The sequence below is a fragment of the Leopardus geoffroyi genome, chromosome A1 (assembly GCF_018350155.1).
Source record: "Leopardus geoffroyi isolate Oge1 chromosome A1, O.geoffroyi_Oge1_pat1.0, whole genome shotgun sequence".
Classification (NCBI taxonomy): Eukaryota; Metazoa; Chordata; class Mammalia; order Carnivora; family Felidae; genus Leopardus; species Leopardus geoffroyi.
The window spans coordinates 208,092,898-208,111,289 of NC_059326.1; the positions used below are offsets into that span (position 1 = coordinate 208,092,898).

An 18,392-nucleotide genomic window follows, 5' to 3' on the forward strand; every position below is an offset into this window, starting at 1 on the left:
CCTGTACACTTAAAAATGATTAAAATGGTAAATTTTATATTATGTATTTTATGACCAAAAATTTGGGGGGTGGGGAGAGAATCACACTAGAAGAAATATTGAAATAATCTACAACAGACAAAGGGTTAAGATCCGGAATAGGTATAGAGCTTCTGAGATTCATAGGAATAGGAAAAAGCATCTCAATAGAAAAATGAGAGGAGCGCCTGGGTGGCTCAGTCAGTTAAGCATCTGAGTTTGGCTCAGGTCATGCTCTCACGGTTTGTGAGTTTGAGCCCTATGTCGGCTTCTGTGCTGACAGCTCAGAGCCTGGAGCCTGCTTCGGATTCTGTGTCTCCCTTTCTCTCTGCCTCTCCCATGCTCACGCTCTGTCTCTCTCTCTCAAAAAAATAAACATTTAAAAAAATAGAAGAAAAATGAGCAAAGGACATGAGCAGAAGACACACATGACCATAAATATTAAGAGAAATAAAATTGCAGTAGTAATAAGCAAAATAGAAATTAAAATGCCATATTCATTCATTTACCAGATTTGCAAATTTAAATGGAAAAAAAAAAGATAATGGCTGATGTTAGGAAGGATGAGGGAAGCAGATTCTCATGCACTGAATTTAAATCAGTACCTGGGGTGGGAGGCAGTGCTATGATTTGAAGAACTGTGTCAAGTGAAAAAATGGACAAACCCTTGGACCCTAGAACTCTATTTCACAGATATATTCAGGCTTACACACAAAGATGAGTGCAGTCTTTCCTAAAGTACTGCTGCTAATGTTGAATAATTTGAAATCATCCAAATATCCATCAAGAAGGGAAAAAATGGATAAATTATGTTTCTAATTTAGAATAACATGTACCCTTTAACAAAAGGTTTGTACTGACATGGAAAGATCCCTAAGACCTGGATAATGAAAAAGTAAGCTACACAATATATAGTAAGATCTCATTTACATACATTAAGATATATGTATCTGTACATATTATGCAAATGCATAGAAAAGAAAACAAAATCATGGAATGGTATTTACCAAATGTAACCATCCCTCTTCTGAGAATAAGAGTGATCATGGTAGTTCCACATTTCATTCCATATACTTCTCTATTTTTTTTTAATTTTGTTTAATTTTTAATGTTTATTTATTTTTCAACATTTATTTATTTTTGGGACAGAGAGAGACAGAGCATGAACAGGGGAGGGGCAGAGAGAGAGGGAGACACAGAATCGGAAACAGGCTCCAGGCTCTGAGCCATCAGCCCAGAGCGCGACGCGGGGCTCGAACTCACGGACCACGAGATCGTGACCTGGCTGAAGTCGGATGCTTAACCGACTGCGCCACCCAGGCGCCCCAATGTTTATTTATTTTTGAGAGGAAGAGAGACTGAGCATGAGTGGAGGAGGGTCAGAGAGAGAGAGAGACCCAGAATCCGAAGCAGGCTCTAGGCTCCCAGCTGTCAGCACAGAGCTGGACACGGGGCTCGAACCCAAGAACCACAAGATCATGACCTGAGCTGAAGTCAGATGCTTAACCGACTGAGCCACCCAGGCGCCCCTACACTTCTCTATTTTTTTGAATAAGAATATAGTCAGTTATTACTTGAATTACTTTTAAAACATAAAAATGAAATTCGGACAACCTGGAATATATAAATGTTGAAAAGCCAGTACAGTTGATGCTTGAACAATGCCAGTTTAAACTGCATGGGTCCACATACACACAGATTTTTTCAATAAATACAGTACAGAACTGTAAATGTAGTTTCACTTCCTTATGATGTTCTTAAGAACATCTCCCTTTCTCTAACCTACTTCATTGTAAAAACATAGTATATATAACATGCACAATGTGTTAATCAACTGTGTTATCGGGTCAACAGTAGGCTATTGGCAGTTAAGTTTTGGGGGACACAAAAGTTCTATGTGGATTTTTAGAAACCCCTACTGCCTGCGCTGTTCAAGGGCCAACTGCAGAACTAAAATGAGAAGGGAAGGAAGGCTGTGAAGCCAATAACACAGCTGTTGGGAAAGAAACTCACTTTATGCAGCTACAAAGAAGCCTGCTTGGAGGGAAGGATATTTCTCACAATATTCTATTTGTTTGATTTTTCCCCATTTTACTTTTTTTTTTAAATCAAGGAGGACTTCCTTTTCCAGGGAAAAGAGGGCCAAGTCTCCCTGTTCCTGTAATTGAGCAAGATGACACTCAGGAAGATTTCCTTCTACCCGAGCCAACAGTGCCCCAGCCCAGTTCCCACAGGAAAACATACTCCTTCCTCTTGTGGAAGGATATTACCACTGATTTCTCTTTCAAAGCCATAGTTTTCCTGACTCGGTTCCTTTTCTAAGACAAAAGCGCTATAAGAATCATCAGAGACTCTGGCACACCTACATGTGCATCTCTGTAGGTGTTCCTGGCCCTTCAGGTTAAAGAAAGGGGTAGAAGGAGAGACCCAGTGCGTAAGTACTTTCCCCAATGTGGCCTGAGTGGGACACTGTCAAGGTGACCTTTGATACAAAAGGCTCAGACATATTTGCTGGGACAACGTGAGGCAGAAGCAGGACCAAGATGTAAGTCACAAGGAGACAAGTTATAGCTGAGAATTAACTTTGTCTGGCAATGAAATATTAGGTGGTGAGCTCCCCGGCACTATTAGCTTCTAATAGTACTGAATGCTACCAGGGCAGATACAAATTGAGCACAACCTGAAGATTCTAAACAGGCAGCTGAAGTTGGAGTCCAGTGCTTTTAATAAGCTCCAAGGATTGGGGCCCTTCAGCCTCCAGGGTACATTTTAAAGCAGCCCAGGAGGGAGACAAAGTAGGACAGTAATGAAGCACCACCCCAGAACCACTCCAAAAAGAGTCCTAGAGTTTGAGGCACAGCATAGTGGTTATAAGGAGACTCCAAACCAATTCCTGACTCTCACCTGTTAGCTGTGTGACCACAGACAAATTACAGAACTTCTCTGGGCCTTGGTTTCCTCACTGATAAAACGAGAATGACAGAGCAAACCTTAAATGAGCTGGCATATGTAAAGTACTCAGAACAGTGCCTGGTCCATCGTATGAACCATTATTATTTTGCAGAGGAGGAAACTGAGGCTGAGGCGATGATTAACTTCACCCCAGTCCCAACGTCAGCTTTAGACTTGGGCATAACACCCAAAGCTTCTTTCCTTCCTGTTCAAATCAAATATACCATCTTTATTTCTATGGGATCCTCTACATGGACCCCCACTTTTACTCCTCTTGAGTTGGAGCATAAGCTCAGTCCCAAAGAGTCTTGGAGCCTGTCGGTTACCAAGTGGCCTTTCTCAGTGGCACCTCAGTGGCTCTCAGTGGCACGTCTCACCACAGGCAGGCAGGCAGGATGCATGCGTGCATGGCTGGGCTGATGAAAGGCCAAGGACCATCAAGAAAGGACTCATGGTGTCAGGGCCAAAGCCCTGGGCTACGGGATTTTGGAGTCACCGCAGCCAGTTTTTCGGTCTTGGACAAGTTACTGAACCCCTCCATGCGGGGTGGGGAGGGGGGGCGTTTGCGTTAGCAAGTTTCTCGCCGCTCAACCGGCCAGCTCCGTGCCCCCTCCATTCGAGTGGAGGAGGAGGATAGGTGTCTGTCCCCCGCTCCTGCACCACCGCACCCCCGGGATGTCCTCGCTGCACACCGGGGTGAGCGCCGCCCACTTCCAGGTGTAAACAGAGGCCAGCAGGAGGGACACCACCGACAACTCCAAGTGGAGGGAACTTTGGCGGGGGGGGGGGGGGCGGGGGGGTTGGGGAATACAATTAACTTCCGTGGTGATGTGTTGGGAGAGAAGCAAAGGTGGATTAAAGTGGGAATTTTAATTCAACACACATTCCCGACTACTGAGAAAGAAGCGACGGGACTGTGAACTTCCAAGCAGGGAAGGAAACGCCGCGACGGACCCAGCATTGTGCGCTCTGGAAAGAATTACTCTTTACAAGTTACGCACCAGGCAGGCGGGCCAGAGGCGGGGAACCCTCACAGCACCGGCTCGGAGCAGGTCGAACGGTGAGCCAAAGCAAACGCGGGGCGGAGGCGGCGCGGGGCGGGTCAGGCAGGCGGCCGTGCGCCGGGCCGCGTCCAGGCGGGCAGACCCCGGGAAGGGGCTTGCAAAGCCGTCCGATCCTTCCGGACGCCGCGCCGGGTCCGCTCGCGGGCAGGGCTGGCGGGGCGCGGGGAAGGCTGCCGCGGGGCGCAGAGGAGAGCGAGCGGGCGGCGGGGTGGCAGGGCGGCGGGGGTACTCACCCCGCGGGCGGGCGGACGGCTCCAGGCCGGGTCCTGGGCGGCGCGGGGCCGCGGGTGCGGACGCCGGTGTGGACGTGCAGGGGCGGCCCCGCGCCGGGGCTATGAATCAGCTGCGGGGCGAGCGCCGAGGGGCGGGAGTTACGGGAAAGCCGCGGGGGAGGGCAGAGGGCTGAGGACTTTTGCAATTTCCCGTCCTGCTGCGCACTCTTGGCACTCCTGGGACCCACAGGAATTCTCCCCCTTTTGGTCCCGGGGGGGAAGCGGCCGGGACCCTGCGGGAGGCGGCCGGGACCCCGCGGAGGTGCGGCCCCGGGCCTCGGCGGGCGGGCGGGCGGGGAGCGGTGGGAAAGGAAGTGGGAGAGGCCTGGGAAGGAACAGGGGAACCCACGGCTCCGCGGGAGGCGTCGCGCGCCCAACACTCCTGCCCCGGCCGGCGGGCCCCGCAGCGGCGGGACGCCGAGGCCTGCCGAGGGCCCCGGGACCTGGTGTGACCGCGCGAGGCCACTTGTTATCCCAAGCGAGGGGGCGGAACCCTGGGCTCCCCGGCAGAAAATCTTTGGGCAGAAGATGAGTGCTTCAGCCAAACTTCGGGCTGTGTTTCCGTTAGGCGGTCAGAGCGACGAAAAGGTGTTTGGACAGTTAGTCCTAGGACCCTGGCGCTGGTCCGGGTCTTGAAACGCGCCGAGTTTCATCTGTAGCAACAGTCCTGAAGCTTTTGTGTCACAGAAAGCTGTGTCTGCTACAACTTGCTTTTCCTCTTAAAAATGCCATCCAGTCTTTGAAATTCACATTTCAAATACTGGGCCTTTGAAATACCTATGGGGCCTCTCTTTATGGTGGGACTATGGAGAGCCCCTGTGGTCTTTGGAGCTGTTGTGGAGATCATCCTAACACTGCCCTGTTGGGGAAGGTCAGGGAAGAGACACGACCTCCAGTTGACCCTTGAGCTGCGCTTGGGCAATCTGCGCTTCTCATCCCTTCCCCTGTCCTTGGAAAGTGGGTTCTGCTTGCCTTTTGGGCTCTTAGGGGATGCTCCATGGACATAACCTTGAGATAGTGACATAGTGTTGAGAACACCTGCAGGGTACATGTGACTAAACCTAGTTAAGATCTCTGCATAAACTTTTAAGGTTTGGCAGAGGGGTGCAGGGATGGCTCATCTTGTTACCACTCAAGTCTATATAAGTTCCCTTTGCTTGTTAGAACTGTACCTAACTACAGGGTCGCTTCGGTGGCTCAGTCAAGCATCTGACTCTTCAGCTCAGCTCAGGTCTTGATCTCAGGGTTGTGAGTTCAAGCCCCACCAGTTGGGACCCACACTGGGCCCTACTTAAAAAAAAAAAAAGATAGCATCTACCAGCTTGAGTGGCCAGTGTCTCTCATAGGTGTCTCCCTGCCCTCCAAGTACTGGCCGGTTTCAGATTTCACCTGGGAAGCTCCCAAGAGGGTCTGGGATCCACATGCTGCTTCTGTGACCAGCTAGGACCCAGAGAAGAGAGCAGTGAGGCTCTGGGGTCTGGAGGACTCACCTGGATGCCTGACAGTTTGCAGGATTATTCATGGAGCCTTGCTGGGCCTGTTCTGGTCGGTTTTAGGGACCCTGGGAAGTGTTATGATTGCCAAGGACTGTAGGAGGGGAAGAAACCCAAGAATGATTAAGAAGGATTGCGCATGCATCATATCTTATCTTAGAATCACTTCTTGATTGGGTGGCTCAAAATATTGTCGGAATCAGCCTAAATGTTACTTCTGTGTTTGCACGCAGTTTTTACTCCTCCCCAGTGGCACCCCAGGGAAAGAATTTTGTTTTAGGCCCAAATACATTTACTGCCTAATAGTGCCACAAAGACCATGGTACATAGTAAATATTTGATGATAATGAAGAGAAGGTACTTTTGTCTAAATAAACATACGGTCCTTTGCCACACCTCAGTACTTCCAAGTCCATTAGTTTTGCCATCTGCATGGCTCTGGAAACTACCAATCCAGATCCCAAAGGGCTGGAAAAGCTTTCTGATTCTATATTTCAGTGAGTGAGGAAAAAAAAAAAAAGTTAATTTCTTCTTTACAGAAACTATTCACAATCTCTTAGGAGCAGATGAGATGCCAACTTAAAAAAATACTGTGTGAACATTTCGGCAAAGTGAGTCTTATCTTACTTTGAGCTCCTATTACAAAGGAAGGAAACCAAGTTGTAAAAAATTCCAGGCTGTTGGTTCCATGCTTGGGAGTGCCTGTGAATTTCAAAGCAGGGCCCCATTAGGGGAGGGCAAGGAAAGACCAAAGAAAGAGGAAGACCATTCCAAGTTGGTAGGTAGCAGATTTTATAAGCAAAGGGGCTCACGTGCTAGGCTTGTCTTGGGCGGCTACAAGACGAGTAGGTCTCCACACCCGCCAGCCAGAATCTTAAGAGTTAGAAGCCTTGCCTGGGTTCAGTCAGCGTGGAGGCCAGATGATCTCAGTAACACATTGCTCTCTTAAGGCAGTGTCCTTGAAGTGGCCTCACTGTGGGCAGAACATACATTTCAAGGACAGAGAAGGGGATAGGAGCCTCTGCTTCCCTAGGTCCAGTTCATGGGTCAACCGGACGTCACGTCTTCTCTTTGACCTCCTCCTACAGGTGCCCACATATAATTCATTTATTTTGAGTACCATTCTGATATCTTAAATTTATCCCTTTCTAGAGTCTCATTGCTATAGCACCTGTAAATTTGTGATCGTACCCTTAGGATGATATATTAGGTTGAATAGTGTCCTCCAAAAATTCATGTCGAGCCAGAACCTCAGAATATGACCGTATGTGGAAATATTTTTGTAGGTTAAATCAAGTTAAGATGAGGTCCTATTAATCCAATGACTGCTGTTCTTATGGGAAGAGAGAAATTTGGACACAGACAGCCAGAAAGAACACCATGTGAGTACTGACGCGGAGACTGGAGTTATCCTGCCACAGGCCAAGGAGTGCCAAGACTTGGTGGCCACGGCAGAAGATAGGACAAGGGTACACAACACATTCTTGCTCTGAGCCCCTAAGAGGGAACTCACCCTGCCAGCACCTTGATTTCGGATGTCTGGACTCTAGTACTGGGAGAGAACGAGTTGTTCTAAGCCACTAAATTTGTGGTCATTTGTTATAGCTGCCCTAGAAACTGATACATAAGTATACATGACATACATATCCCAAAGGTTAGTTTGGAAAGTTGGCCTAAACACAGCTGAAATGAGAAAAGATTAAAAAAATACCAAGGGCATATTGAGCCAAGGGCTGAAATACCCTTCCCTGTTGAGCGTTGACAAGATTTGGTTGGGAAAATACGTATTTATTCAGCTCCATTTGACTCTGCTGTTCCCTCTTCCTTCTGATTTCAGTAGCACAACACACTCCACACCACCCCCCCCCATTTCCCGGACTTTCTTCCCCGTCACTTTCTCGGGCTTCTTGTGTCCGGGGCTCCATCTTTGACATTCTTCTCTGAATCCAGTCTCCCAGATGAACACATCTGTGCTCCTGAATTCAGTGATCACTTGTGCATCGAGGACCCTGGATCTTTCTTCCTGTTTTAGTAATTTCATCTGAATTCCAGGCCATCTTATTCGTATGTCAAAATCAATTTGTCCAAGTTAAACCCTTGACTTTTCCCCCATGTGATTCTCTTATACGGAGGGAACAGCCCAACCTTTAATTTAGATACTACATTGAAAGACCTGTGAATGACCTTTGATCTGTCCTCCCTCATCATCCATCATCCACCAGGTCTCACCTGTGTAACCATCATTGGAGAGGCACCAGGGGGATGTATCCCTACTCTATCCAACTTCTCAAAGGAAAAATAGTCCCATAACTGTCAGGAACACTATATAGACACCAATATGGGTATAGATATATGAAATCAGCTATGTCAGTTGTGAAATATAATCATGATTCTGTTGTTCAACTACTATAAATATCTAAAATTACATGCCTGGCAGTGTTTGGTAGCCAAACTAATGGAGTTGGAAAGAGCCAGGAATTTTCTGAAGAAAGTAGCTTCATCTGGTAAGCAGTAGATCCGAATTTGTAATTGCCCTCACGGACAAGAATTCTCTATTTGGGGGAAATATGTCACATTTGATATTTTAAAGGTACACTTAAAATTTTTTTAATGTTTATTTATTTTGAGAAAGAACGTAAGCATGAGCAGGGAAGGATTAGAGAGTGAGAGAAGGGGAGCGTAAGCAGGCTTCACGCTGTCAGCACAGAGACCAGTGCGGGGCTCCAACCCACAAACCATGAGATCATGACCTGAGCAGAAATCAAGTCTGATGCCTAGCTGACTAAGCCACCTAGGCGCCCCAAAAGATTCACTTTTAGGTCTGAAAGTATGCTGCTGTCATGATGCTGCTTAAGACATGATTGTGGATGATGCCAACATCACTTCTAAGGAAACTCAGTGGAAATTAAAGTGTTCTTTTGTAAATGTATTCCCGTGAAAAACCGAATAGGCCTCCAGAAAAAATTTTTTAATCTACAATATGTCATAAAGTTTGATTAGTTAAGGGACAGCTATCACTTCCAACTTTATATACATAAAATAGAGCCAGCAATGATGAAGCAAGGTGTTGAGTGTTCAAGAACCACGTGGAACTTTCAGTTTATAATTCAGGGGATTATAAGGGGTTTCCGTATAATGAATTCCTAATTATGAATTGCTTTCCTTTCAATATCTGCTAAGTGAATTTCAGTGAGGGATAACGTTATCCTTAATAGTTCTAAAGGAGTTTTTTTGTTTGAACTACATATTACTTGAAGATTGATGGATGGATTAATTGACCAATTTCACACAATCTACCCTCTCCTGGATATTGTAACGTGTTCACACTGTGTTCTAGAAATCATCAGCAACCAGACAATGGGAGAACTTTTCTTTTTTTCCCGTGGGCTTTAGGGAGAATGTTGAATATGTGTTTGTTTTGATATCTGCTTTTATTCTCTTGGCTTGTGTTTATGAGAATTAATAAATATGAGAGCAGTCATTAAGGATAGAACACTAATACGACGGCAGGAGTACTTAGAGAGAATTTGATGGGGATTTTTGGGACTTTCAAAAACTGTTTGCCAACCTTAATCCAAAATAAGTCTATAGTCACATCTATATTTTGAACAGCATCTCTTACAGACAGTGTGTAGTTGGGACTTTTGAAAAAAAATTCATTCTGGTAGTCTCTACGTTTCAATTTGATAGAGAGTGGTTAGCATATTTACATTTAAGGCATTCATTGATATGATTGGGTTTAGCCTACCATTTTACTGTATGTTTTCAGCTTTGTTCCCTCTGGTTTTTATCCTCGTATTTGTATGTTTTGTTCATATTTGTTCTCGTATTTGTTCAGCTTTGTTCCCTCTGGTTTTTATCCTCGTATTTGTCATTTTCTGCCTTATTTTACGTTAGTCGAATATTTTTTAGTTCTATTTTATTTGCCTTTGTTTTTTTGTTCTTCCTCTTTGCGTGATTTTTTTCATGTTTTCTCTGTGAATCACAATGTATATACCCTTAACTCTCAGTGTCTACTTGAGATAATATTGTACTACTTCCCTTCATTTAACCACACCACCTGCCCTTTACGTTGTAGTCATAAATTGTATTATATCTTTGACAGAATGAAGCCTGCAACATGATATATATGTTAAAGAAATCAAGAGGACAAATAGTCTTGTGTATTTACCCACGTATTTATTTCCCAATATTCTTCAGTCCTTATCCCAAAGATTTAAGTTTCCCTCTGACCTCATTTTCTTAATCCTGAAGAACTTTCTTTAGCATTTTTGTTTTAGCTCAGGTCCATTGGAGTCCATTCTCTTTTTTCTTTTATTTTGAAATGTCTTCACCTCATTTCATCCTTGAGGGATATTTTTGCTGGATATAGGATTTGGGCTTGACGACTTCTTTATTCCAACAATTTAAAGATGTTGTTCTATGGTTTTCTGGCCTTCACTGTTTCTGATGCATCATCAATTATTCAAATCACTGGGTATATAATGTATTGGTTTCCATTATTCATCCTGCCTGGCATTTATTGAGCGTCTCGAATTTGGAAACTTGTCTCTTACCAAATTTGAGCAATTTTCAGTATTTCTTCAAATGTTTTTTTCTGCTTCATTTTCTTTTCTCATCTCCTCATGAGACTGCAGTTATGAATATGTGAGGCTTCTTCATATGATCCCAAATGCCCGTGTGGCTCTATTAATTTTTTTAAAGAAGGCTCCACACCCAACATGGGCTCAAACTCACAACCCTGAGATCAAGTGTCAGTCACGTGCTCTACCAGCTGAGCCAGCCATGTGCCCCTCTATTAATTGTTTTAAATATTTTTCGTCTGAATTTTTCAGACTAGATCATTTCTGTTGAGCTATCTTTAAGTTTGCTGACTCCTTTCCTACCATCCTCATCCTACTATTAAATCTATGCAGTAAATTTTGTTGAAAAGATGTATATTTCAGGGTGCCTGGGTGGCTCAGTTGGTTGAGTGTCTGACTCTTGATTTCATCTCGGGTCATGATACCAGGGTGGTGGGATTGAGACCTGTGTTGGGCTCTGCGCTGGCTGTGAAGCCTACTTGGGATTCTTGCTCTCTCTCTCTTTCTCTCTCTCTCTCTTTCTCTCTCTCTCCCTCTGCTCCTTCCCTGCTCTCTTTCGCTCTGTCTCTGAAAAAAAAATGCATATTTCAGGGGCACCTGGCTGGCTCAGTCAGTTGAGCATTAGACTCTTGATTCAGCTCAGGTCATGATCTCACGGTTTGTGGTTTCGGACCCCACATTGGGCTCTGCACTGGTGGTGCGGAGCCTGCTTGGGATTCTCTCTCTCTCCCCCTCTCTCTCTCTGCCTCTCCCCTGCTGGCACTTGCATGCTCTCTCTTTCTCAAAATAAATAAACTTAAAAAAAAAAAAAAGATGTACATTTCAGTGCTAGAATTTTTGTTTATTCTTTTTAAAAAATATTTTCTGTTTCCTTATTGATACGTCCTATTTTTTAGTTCATTACAGGCATAATTTTCTTTACCTCATTGAGCATAGATATAATTACTGCTTTTTTAAAGCATTGCTTGATTATTCTAATATTTAGATAATAGAATCAATCTGCGTTGATTGTTTCTCTTATGAGGACAGATCACATTTTCCTGGTTTGTTTGTATGTTTGTTTATTTATTGGTTGTCAAATAATTTTGGATTATCACCTGGACATTGTAAATATTATGTGATGAAGACTGGATTCTGTTATATTCCACCAATGGCATTCTTTTTAGAATGTTCCATTCTTTTTAAATGGACAAATCACATGGTTAGACTCAAGCTGCAAACTTGATGCTACTTACCATGAGTAGTAGCTCTAGTCTGAGTTCAGTTTTTGGGGGCTGAGCTGGGCTGTTTTGAGTTTGCCTTGCATAAGCACGGCTCAGAAGGTATGCATGATGTAGGCTTTAAACACAGCTTCTTCCTGTCTAGCTCTCTCTTTTCTGTGATTTCCCTCCTTTCCAAAAGGTATGGTTGCCCCAAACTCTGACCTCTGGTTCTTCTAGCCAGAAATATTATGTATCTTCTAACAGTGAGGGGTCAATTGCACAGACTTGGGCCAGTCTGAGACAAAGGGTTATAAAACTGGGGAAACTGCATCTTTCCCCTCCTCCCAAGTGTTGCTGCCCTCCTCCCCACCCTGAATCTTTCTGCTGTAGATTATTCTCCACTGCATTTATGAAGTTTATTTATTTATTTTGAGAGAGAGAATGCGCGAGCAGGGTGAGGCGCAGAGAGAGAGAGAGAGAGAGAGAGAGAGAGAGAGAGAGAGAGAGAATCCCAGCCCAGAGTCCAGCCTGATGAATGGCTCGATCCCAGGAACCATTAGATCATGACCTGGGCTGAAATCAAGAGTCAGACACTTAACCGACTAAACCACCCAGGTGCTTCAATGTCCTCTGCACTTAAATGTGTTTTTTAAAAATATATTTTCTTTCAAAAAATTTTTGAGGGGGTTTATTTATTTTTGAGAGAGAGAGAGACAGACAGAAGAGTGCAAGTGGGGGAGGGGCAGAGAGAGAGGGAGACACAGTATCTGAAGCAGGCTCCAGGCTCCGAGCTGTCAGCACAGAGCCCGACGCGGGGTTCAAACTCATGAACCACAAGATCATGACCTGAGCTAAAGTTGGATGCTTAACAGACTGAGCCACCCAGGCACCCCTAAAAATATATTTTCTAGAGCTTTATACTGTTATGTGCAGGAGGATCAGTTTAGTAGGAGTTACTCAGCTATGGCAGAAAGTGGCACTCCCACAGTTGTATTTTCACCTGCTATTTCACCTGTATTCCTTCCTTTTGAACTTTGTTCAAATGCCAAAAACAAATTTATGTGAGGGAGCTACAGTAAGCCATATCTTTATCTTCGTGATTCCATTGTGCTTAAATTCATTTCATCCAGATTGAAACGAAAGCTCCCCAAAGGTGCTCACTTCTGTATTCAGTCTTGTCAGTTTCTCAGATGTCACCATCTTCATCCAATTGTAACACAACGGCAATTATTTTGTGCATTACCAAACAGCAGCGGATGCTTAGTCACTTTGGAATAACACTCAGATAATTTCCACACACCCGAGGCATTTTAGGAGAAAGATTCACTGAAATTCACCGCAAAATAACCGAGCTGAACTAGAATAAGCTGAAACACCCAAGAGGGAGGGAAATGTTATTCAATTTTATTAAATCTTGTAGTAAAAATAATAAGAATTTGTCTTCCTCAAAATTTTTGGAAGATGCTGCTTAGGATGAAGGTGCAAACATTCTGAACAAGAATGATAATAGACAATTTCTTTTGAAACTCTCCCATTCTTAGGAAGAAAGAATCGTCTACGTGACTGAAAATTTAGGCTTACAAATGTTCATAGTTGCAAAATTGTGTGTGTGTAATACACACACCCCCCAACACTCGTTAGAAAGACATTGTGTGAATAATGGGGACAAGGGAACAGGGACGTTGTTTGTAATAGCAGAAACTCGGAACAGCCTGAAGATCTTCCGGTAGAAGACTGAAAACTTCACGATTTATCCTTTCAAAAGAAAGAAGATTATCCGTATGTACGGCTATGGACATACAGCCAAGACACATAATTATGTGAAAAAAGTGAGAGTCAGAAATGTGTATTTGGTACGTCCATATGTCTATTTAATTTGCTAATGTTTCTGGGATAGATACATAAGAATGTTTTGAGTGCATTACAAGAAATTGGTAATTGTGGTTGTTCCTGGGGGAGAAGGTCTAAGAATGAGGGGTGGTGTGTAAGGGAGGCTTTTACTTTCATTTTAGACCTGTCTGTATAGACTGGCTTTTTGTCATGAATGTTTTCACTTTTTTTTTTTTTTTTTTAATTTTTTTTTTTTCGACGTTTATTTATTTTTGGGACAGAGAGAGACAGAGCATGAACGGGGGAGGGGCAGAGAGAGAGGGAGACACAGAATCAGAAACAGGCTCCAGGCTCTGAGCCATCAGCCCAGAGCCCCACGCGGGGCTCGAACTCGCGGACCGCGAGATCGTGACCTGGCTGAAGTCGGACGCTCAACCGACTGCGCCACCCAGGCGCCCCTTTTTTTTTTTTTTTTTTTTTTAATTTTTTTTTTTTTCGACGTTTATTTATTTTTGGGACAGAGAGAGACAGAGCATGAACGGGGGAGGGGCAGAGAGAGAGGGAGACACAGAATCAGAAACAGGCTCCAGGCTCTGAGCCTGTTTTCACTTTTAAAAAGCAATAATTTCAGGGGCGCCTGGGTGGCTTGGTCGGTTAAGCGTCCGACTTTGGCTCAGGTCATGATCTCACGGTCCGTGAGTTCAAGCCCCGAGTCGGGCTCTGTGCTGACCGCTCAGAGCCTGGAGCCTGTTTCAGATTCTGTGTCTCCCTCTCTCTCTGCCCCATCCCCACTCATGCTCTGTCTCTCTCTGTCTCAAAAATAAATAAAACGTTAAAAAAAATTAAAAAATAAATAAAAAGCAATAATTTCAAAAATCAAAAGATGCCTTCCTTGATCGAGAAGGAACGCCATTTGTTACTTACTTTGGTTGTCGCACACAAGTTATAATCACTTATAACCTCTCTGTGGACACAGAAGAAACCAAATCAATTGCCTCTGGGGAAGAAAACAGGGTGACTGAGGAGCAGAGGGGAGAGTTTTAACTCTACCCTTTTCTATCTTTTGAATTTTTATATACAATAAATATATTCTTTAGTAAGAAGCATTAAAATGAAAAATGCTATGACGGCACCCCCCGTAAAATGGAACACACTGATCTGAAGGTTGTGCGCCTAGGGGCCAAGCGTGGCAACTACGGACTTTACCCATCATGAAGACCTGAGGTTCCAGGCGGTCTGCGTTGAGATGCAGGCTGGGTAGCAGCGGCCTGAGAATGCCACTCCTGGAACCTGGCATGTAGGTGTTGGCCTCGTAGAGTTGGGGGAAGAAGCCCCACAGGGGCCTGGGTCTTGGCACAGAGCTTCCCATGGGGAAGAGGGAGCCCTTGTTCCAGGCAGTCCGTCACGGGACAACCTCAACCTCAAGGTTCATCTTCCAGACAATTCTGCTTGTAGTTGTCTGGAAGATGAACCTTGAGGTTGAGGTTGTCCTGAGACGGACTGCCTGGAACCAAACAGAAGACTATGGGGGAAGGGAAGGGAGGGAAAAAAAAAAAAAGTTACAGAGAGGGAGAGAGGCAAACCATAAGAGACTCTTAAATACAGAGAACAATCTGAGGGTTGATGGGGGAGTGGGAGGGCGGGAAAATGGGTGACGGGCATTGAGGGCACTTGGCTGGGATGAGCACCGAGTGTTGTATGTAAACGATGAACCACGGAATCTACCCAAAACCCCAAGAGCACACTTCACACACAGTATGTTAGCCAATTTGACAATAAATTATAATTACAAAATAGTCCTTTGTAGAAAACTGTAAAGTTATATAAACATATAAAGAAGGAAATAGTAACAATTTGTTTATTTAAAAGGGAGGAAATCCTAACCCTTCTTACTTATTATAGCAGCATAATTGGCAAGGAGCAAAATGTTGCCACTTACAACAATGGAAAGTTGGAAAGAACCGGCAGGTCTGACATTATCTTTACCTCAGGCATCACTAGGCTGTGCGCAGGAACACACCCAGGCTTGTTTTCCACTGGGTCCTATCTGATGCCAGTCCGATGCTCTTCCCTCTTCCAAGTGGTGCCTGTAGGACAGAGGCTGCTTCCGTGTTATAACCATGTGCCATCTGAACACATGGCTGCCAGAGAGGCTGCGGTAGCAGAAGAGAGGGCGGGAGGATGGCATGGGTTGGCTTTAAGGTCAGGGCCGCTCTCACCCATATTCCGTTGGCTGGCTCTCAGTCACTGCATCCCCACCAGCTGCAAGGGAGGCTGGGAAATGGAAGCATCCTGTGTGCCCAAGAAGAGAAAGCAGTAGCGGAAAGCCATGAAGACGTTGTCTGGGCACAGAAGGAACTTGGTTAATAAATTAATGATATGCCTTTGGAAGGAAATATTCAGCCATTAAAAATCAGGGTTCAAAGAGTATTTAATGGCAGGAAATGTCAATGTTCAATGGAAAGAGCAAGATACAGAATCTTATTTTACTAATTTTGGAAAACATAACATTTATATGTATGTATGTATGCTTATACAGACAAGAAGGAAGTACAAGATATGTTATTTGTAGTTATCTTTAAAATGATAGGGTTATAAGTCTTTGTTTAATACTTTTTAAAATGTTTATTTGGAGAGACAGAGAGAGGGAGAAAGCAGGTGCATGGGGGGAGGGGCAGAGAGACAGAGGGAGAGAGAGAATCCCAAGCAGGCTCTACGCTGTCAGTGCAGAGCCCGACACAGGGCTCCATCTCATAAACTGCAGGATCATGACTTGAGCCGAGATCAAGAGTCAGAGCTTAACCGACTGAGCCGCCCAGGTGCCCCCAATTTTTTATACTTTTGAAGAAATTGCTGATTTTCTTCAGTAATCATATATTTCTTTGAAAAGAAATATCTATAATCTTAAAAACAGGGCTTTTTTTTTTTTTAAGTGGAGAAGAAATCCTCAGAACATCTGAAACCAGAGCTGACACTTCAAATTCCTTTATAAATTGCTACAGACCATAAATTTGAAGTTATGCTACTAAGCTTTTTTTTTTTTTCTTTTCATCAGCAGAGGGCAGCTCTCTGCTTATTGCTTCTTTTTCCTCCCAGCATAGATCCTAGCCAAATCCCCAGTTTTACATATTAACTGTGGTCAGAATCAGGTATTAGAAGCCAAGTCTGAAACCTATCCTTGCCAAGTGCAACACTTATGGCATACTATACATGTTGCTGAACAGAGCGAAGAAGTAAACGGGGTCTGCCCTTTAGGTGGGTTTAATCTAAAGCAGACAGTGCTAGGGGCGCCTGGGTGGCTTGTCAGTTAAGCCTCTGACTTGGGCTCAGGTTATGATCTCATGGTGAGTTTGAGCCCTGCCTCTAGCTCTTTGCTGACAGCTGGGAGCCTGGAACCTTCTCCAGATTCTGTGTCTCCCTCGCTCCCTGCCCCTCCCCAATTCATGCCCCTTCTCTCTCTCTCTCTCCCTCCCTCTCTCTCTCTCTCTCTCTCTGCCCCTCCCCAGCTCATGCTCTCTCTGTATCTCTCAAAATCAATCAATAAACTTAAGAAAAAAAAGACAAAAGACAAAATACAGATGCTCATTAACAAGAACATTTATGTGTATTTTTAATCCATTGTGTTGGAAAATTTTATGAGATTGATCATGTCCAATGTTACTGAGCGTATGGGTCAACAGTTAATTCTTACATGCTGTTTGTAGGAGTTTAAGTTACTCAGCCTTTATATTATCAAAAATTTATTTTAAACATTTGTTTTCTTTTTTTAAATATTTATATTTGAGAGAGAAGGAAGAGACAGAGCTTGAGCAGAGGAGGGGCAGAGAGATGGAGACAGAATCCAAAGCAGGCTCCAGGCTCTGAGCTGCATGCTATCAGCAGAGATCCTGACGTGGGGCTTGAACCCCATGAGCTGTGAGATCATGACCTGAGCCAAAGTCGGACGCTCGACTGACTAAGCCACCCAGGAGCCCCTATATTTCAAAAATTTTAGTTGGTTAAGCGTCTAACTTCAGCTCAGATCATGATCTCATGGTTCGTGAGTTCAAGCCCCACGTCAGGCTCTGGGCTGACAGCTCAGAGCCTGGAGCCTGCTTCAGATTCTGTGTCTCCTTCCCTCTCTGCCCCTCCCCTGCTCACACTCTGTCTCTCTTTCTCTCTCTCTCCAAAATAAATAAACATTTTTAAAAATTTTTAATGCGTGTTTACTTTGGAGAAATTGGGCTTCTAAGAAGGCCCCTTTGCCTCAGGGTAACTCCCTCAGCAGAAATAAAGTGGATGGGTGAGCAAGGGTTCTGTCTTCCTGCTGTCCACCTTCGTAACCTACCCTGTAAAATACAAGTATCCTTCTCGATCCCTTAGCAGGCCTGGTAAGGTCCAAAGCGACTCAGTAAATCTCTCAGCTCCTAGCAGGACAAGCCGCAGAGAGGAGAGAGACAGACGCAGAGACAGAGACAGAGAAAACCTAAAGAGCCCTCTAGTGGCCACCAGGTTTTTAGAGAACAGGCTCCTTAAGAATTAGTGTTGAGTCTTCCTTCCCCCCTTGGCACTGAAAGACAAGTCTGACATCACAGGGTGTCGATGCTTGGCCACCCACTCCCCACCCCCAGGCTCTGATACTGGCCAGGAACAGCCCTCTGGCTCAGCTTTGCCATAAATGAAGTCTGGCTGTTCCCCAGGTGGTGCAGAATTTCTTCCCAACAGTGTGCCCATGCAGACAGCCCAGGAAACTGGCAAAATCCCCCAAAGTGCGGTCTTATGTAGCCCCTTCCTTAAAGCACAGGACACACTGGTAAAGCAATTCCCTGGAGCAACTTTCCAATTGCTTCCTCGAAAATGTGCAAATTTTAAACGGCCGTGAAGTATACAAGATGGCACAAGTACGGAAAAGGTTCCTCTGGTAGGAAAGAATAGGGGGCCCAGAAGAGCACCTCCCATACTGCAGAGTGCCTCTTGAATGCCAGTGATCAGGATCGCC

General features: G+C 44.6%; 1 protein-coding gene and 1 long non-coding RNA gene across 8 annotated transcripts in view; one reads left to right on the plus strand and one right to left on the minus strand.

The window, feature by feature from the left end:
- OSMR (oncostatin M receptor) overlaps positions 1–4,863 on the minus strand; it is a 53,268-nt gene extending 48,405 nt beyond the window's left edge. The window contains exon 1 of one of the 3 annotated variants that reach the window (XM_045439810.1): positions 4,268–4,863. The gene's annotated coding sequence lies outside the window, so the exon portion shown is untranslated. Of the gene's footprint in view, positions 1–3,971 lie in introns of all 3 variants that reach the window. The other 2 variants (XM_045439811.1, XM_045439812.1) reach the window with 2 other exon arrangements.
- The window catches only part of LOC123577593, a 235,276-nt gene continuing 218,436 nt past the window's right edge, over positions 1,553–18,392 (plus strand). For all 5 annotated transcript variants that reach the window (XR_006701961.1, XR_006701955.1, XR_006701968.1 and 2 more), the window contains exon 1: positions 1,553–4,030. This is a non-coding gene — a long non-coding RNA (uncharacterized LOC123577593). The remainder of the gene's footprint in view (positions 4,031–18,392) is intronic.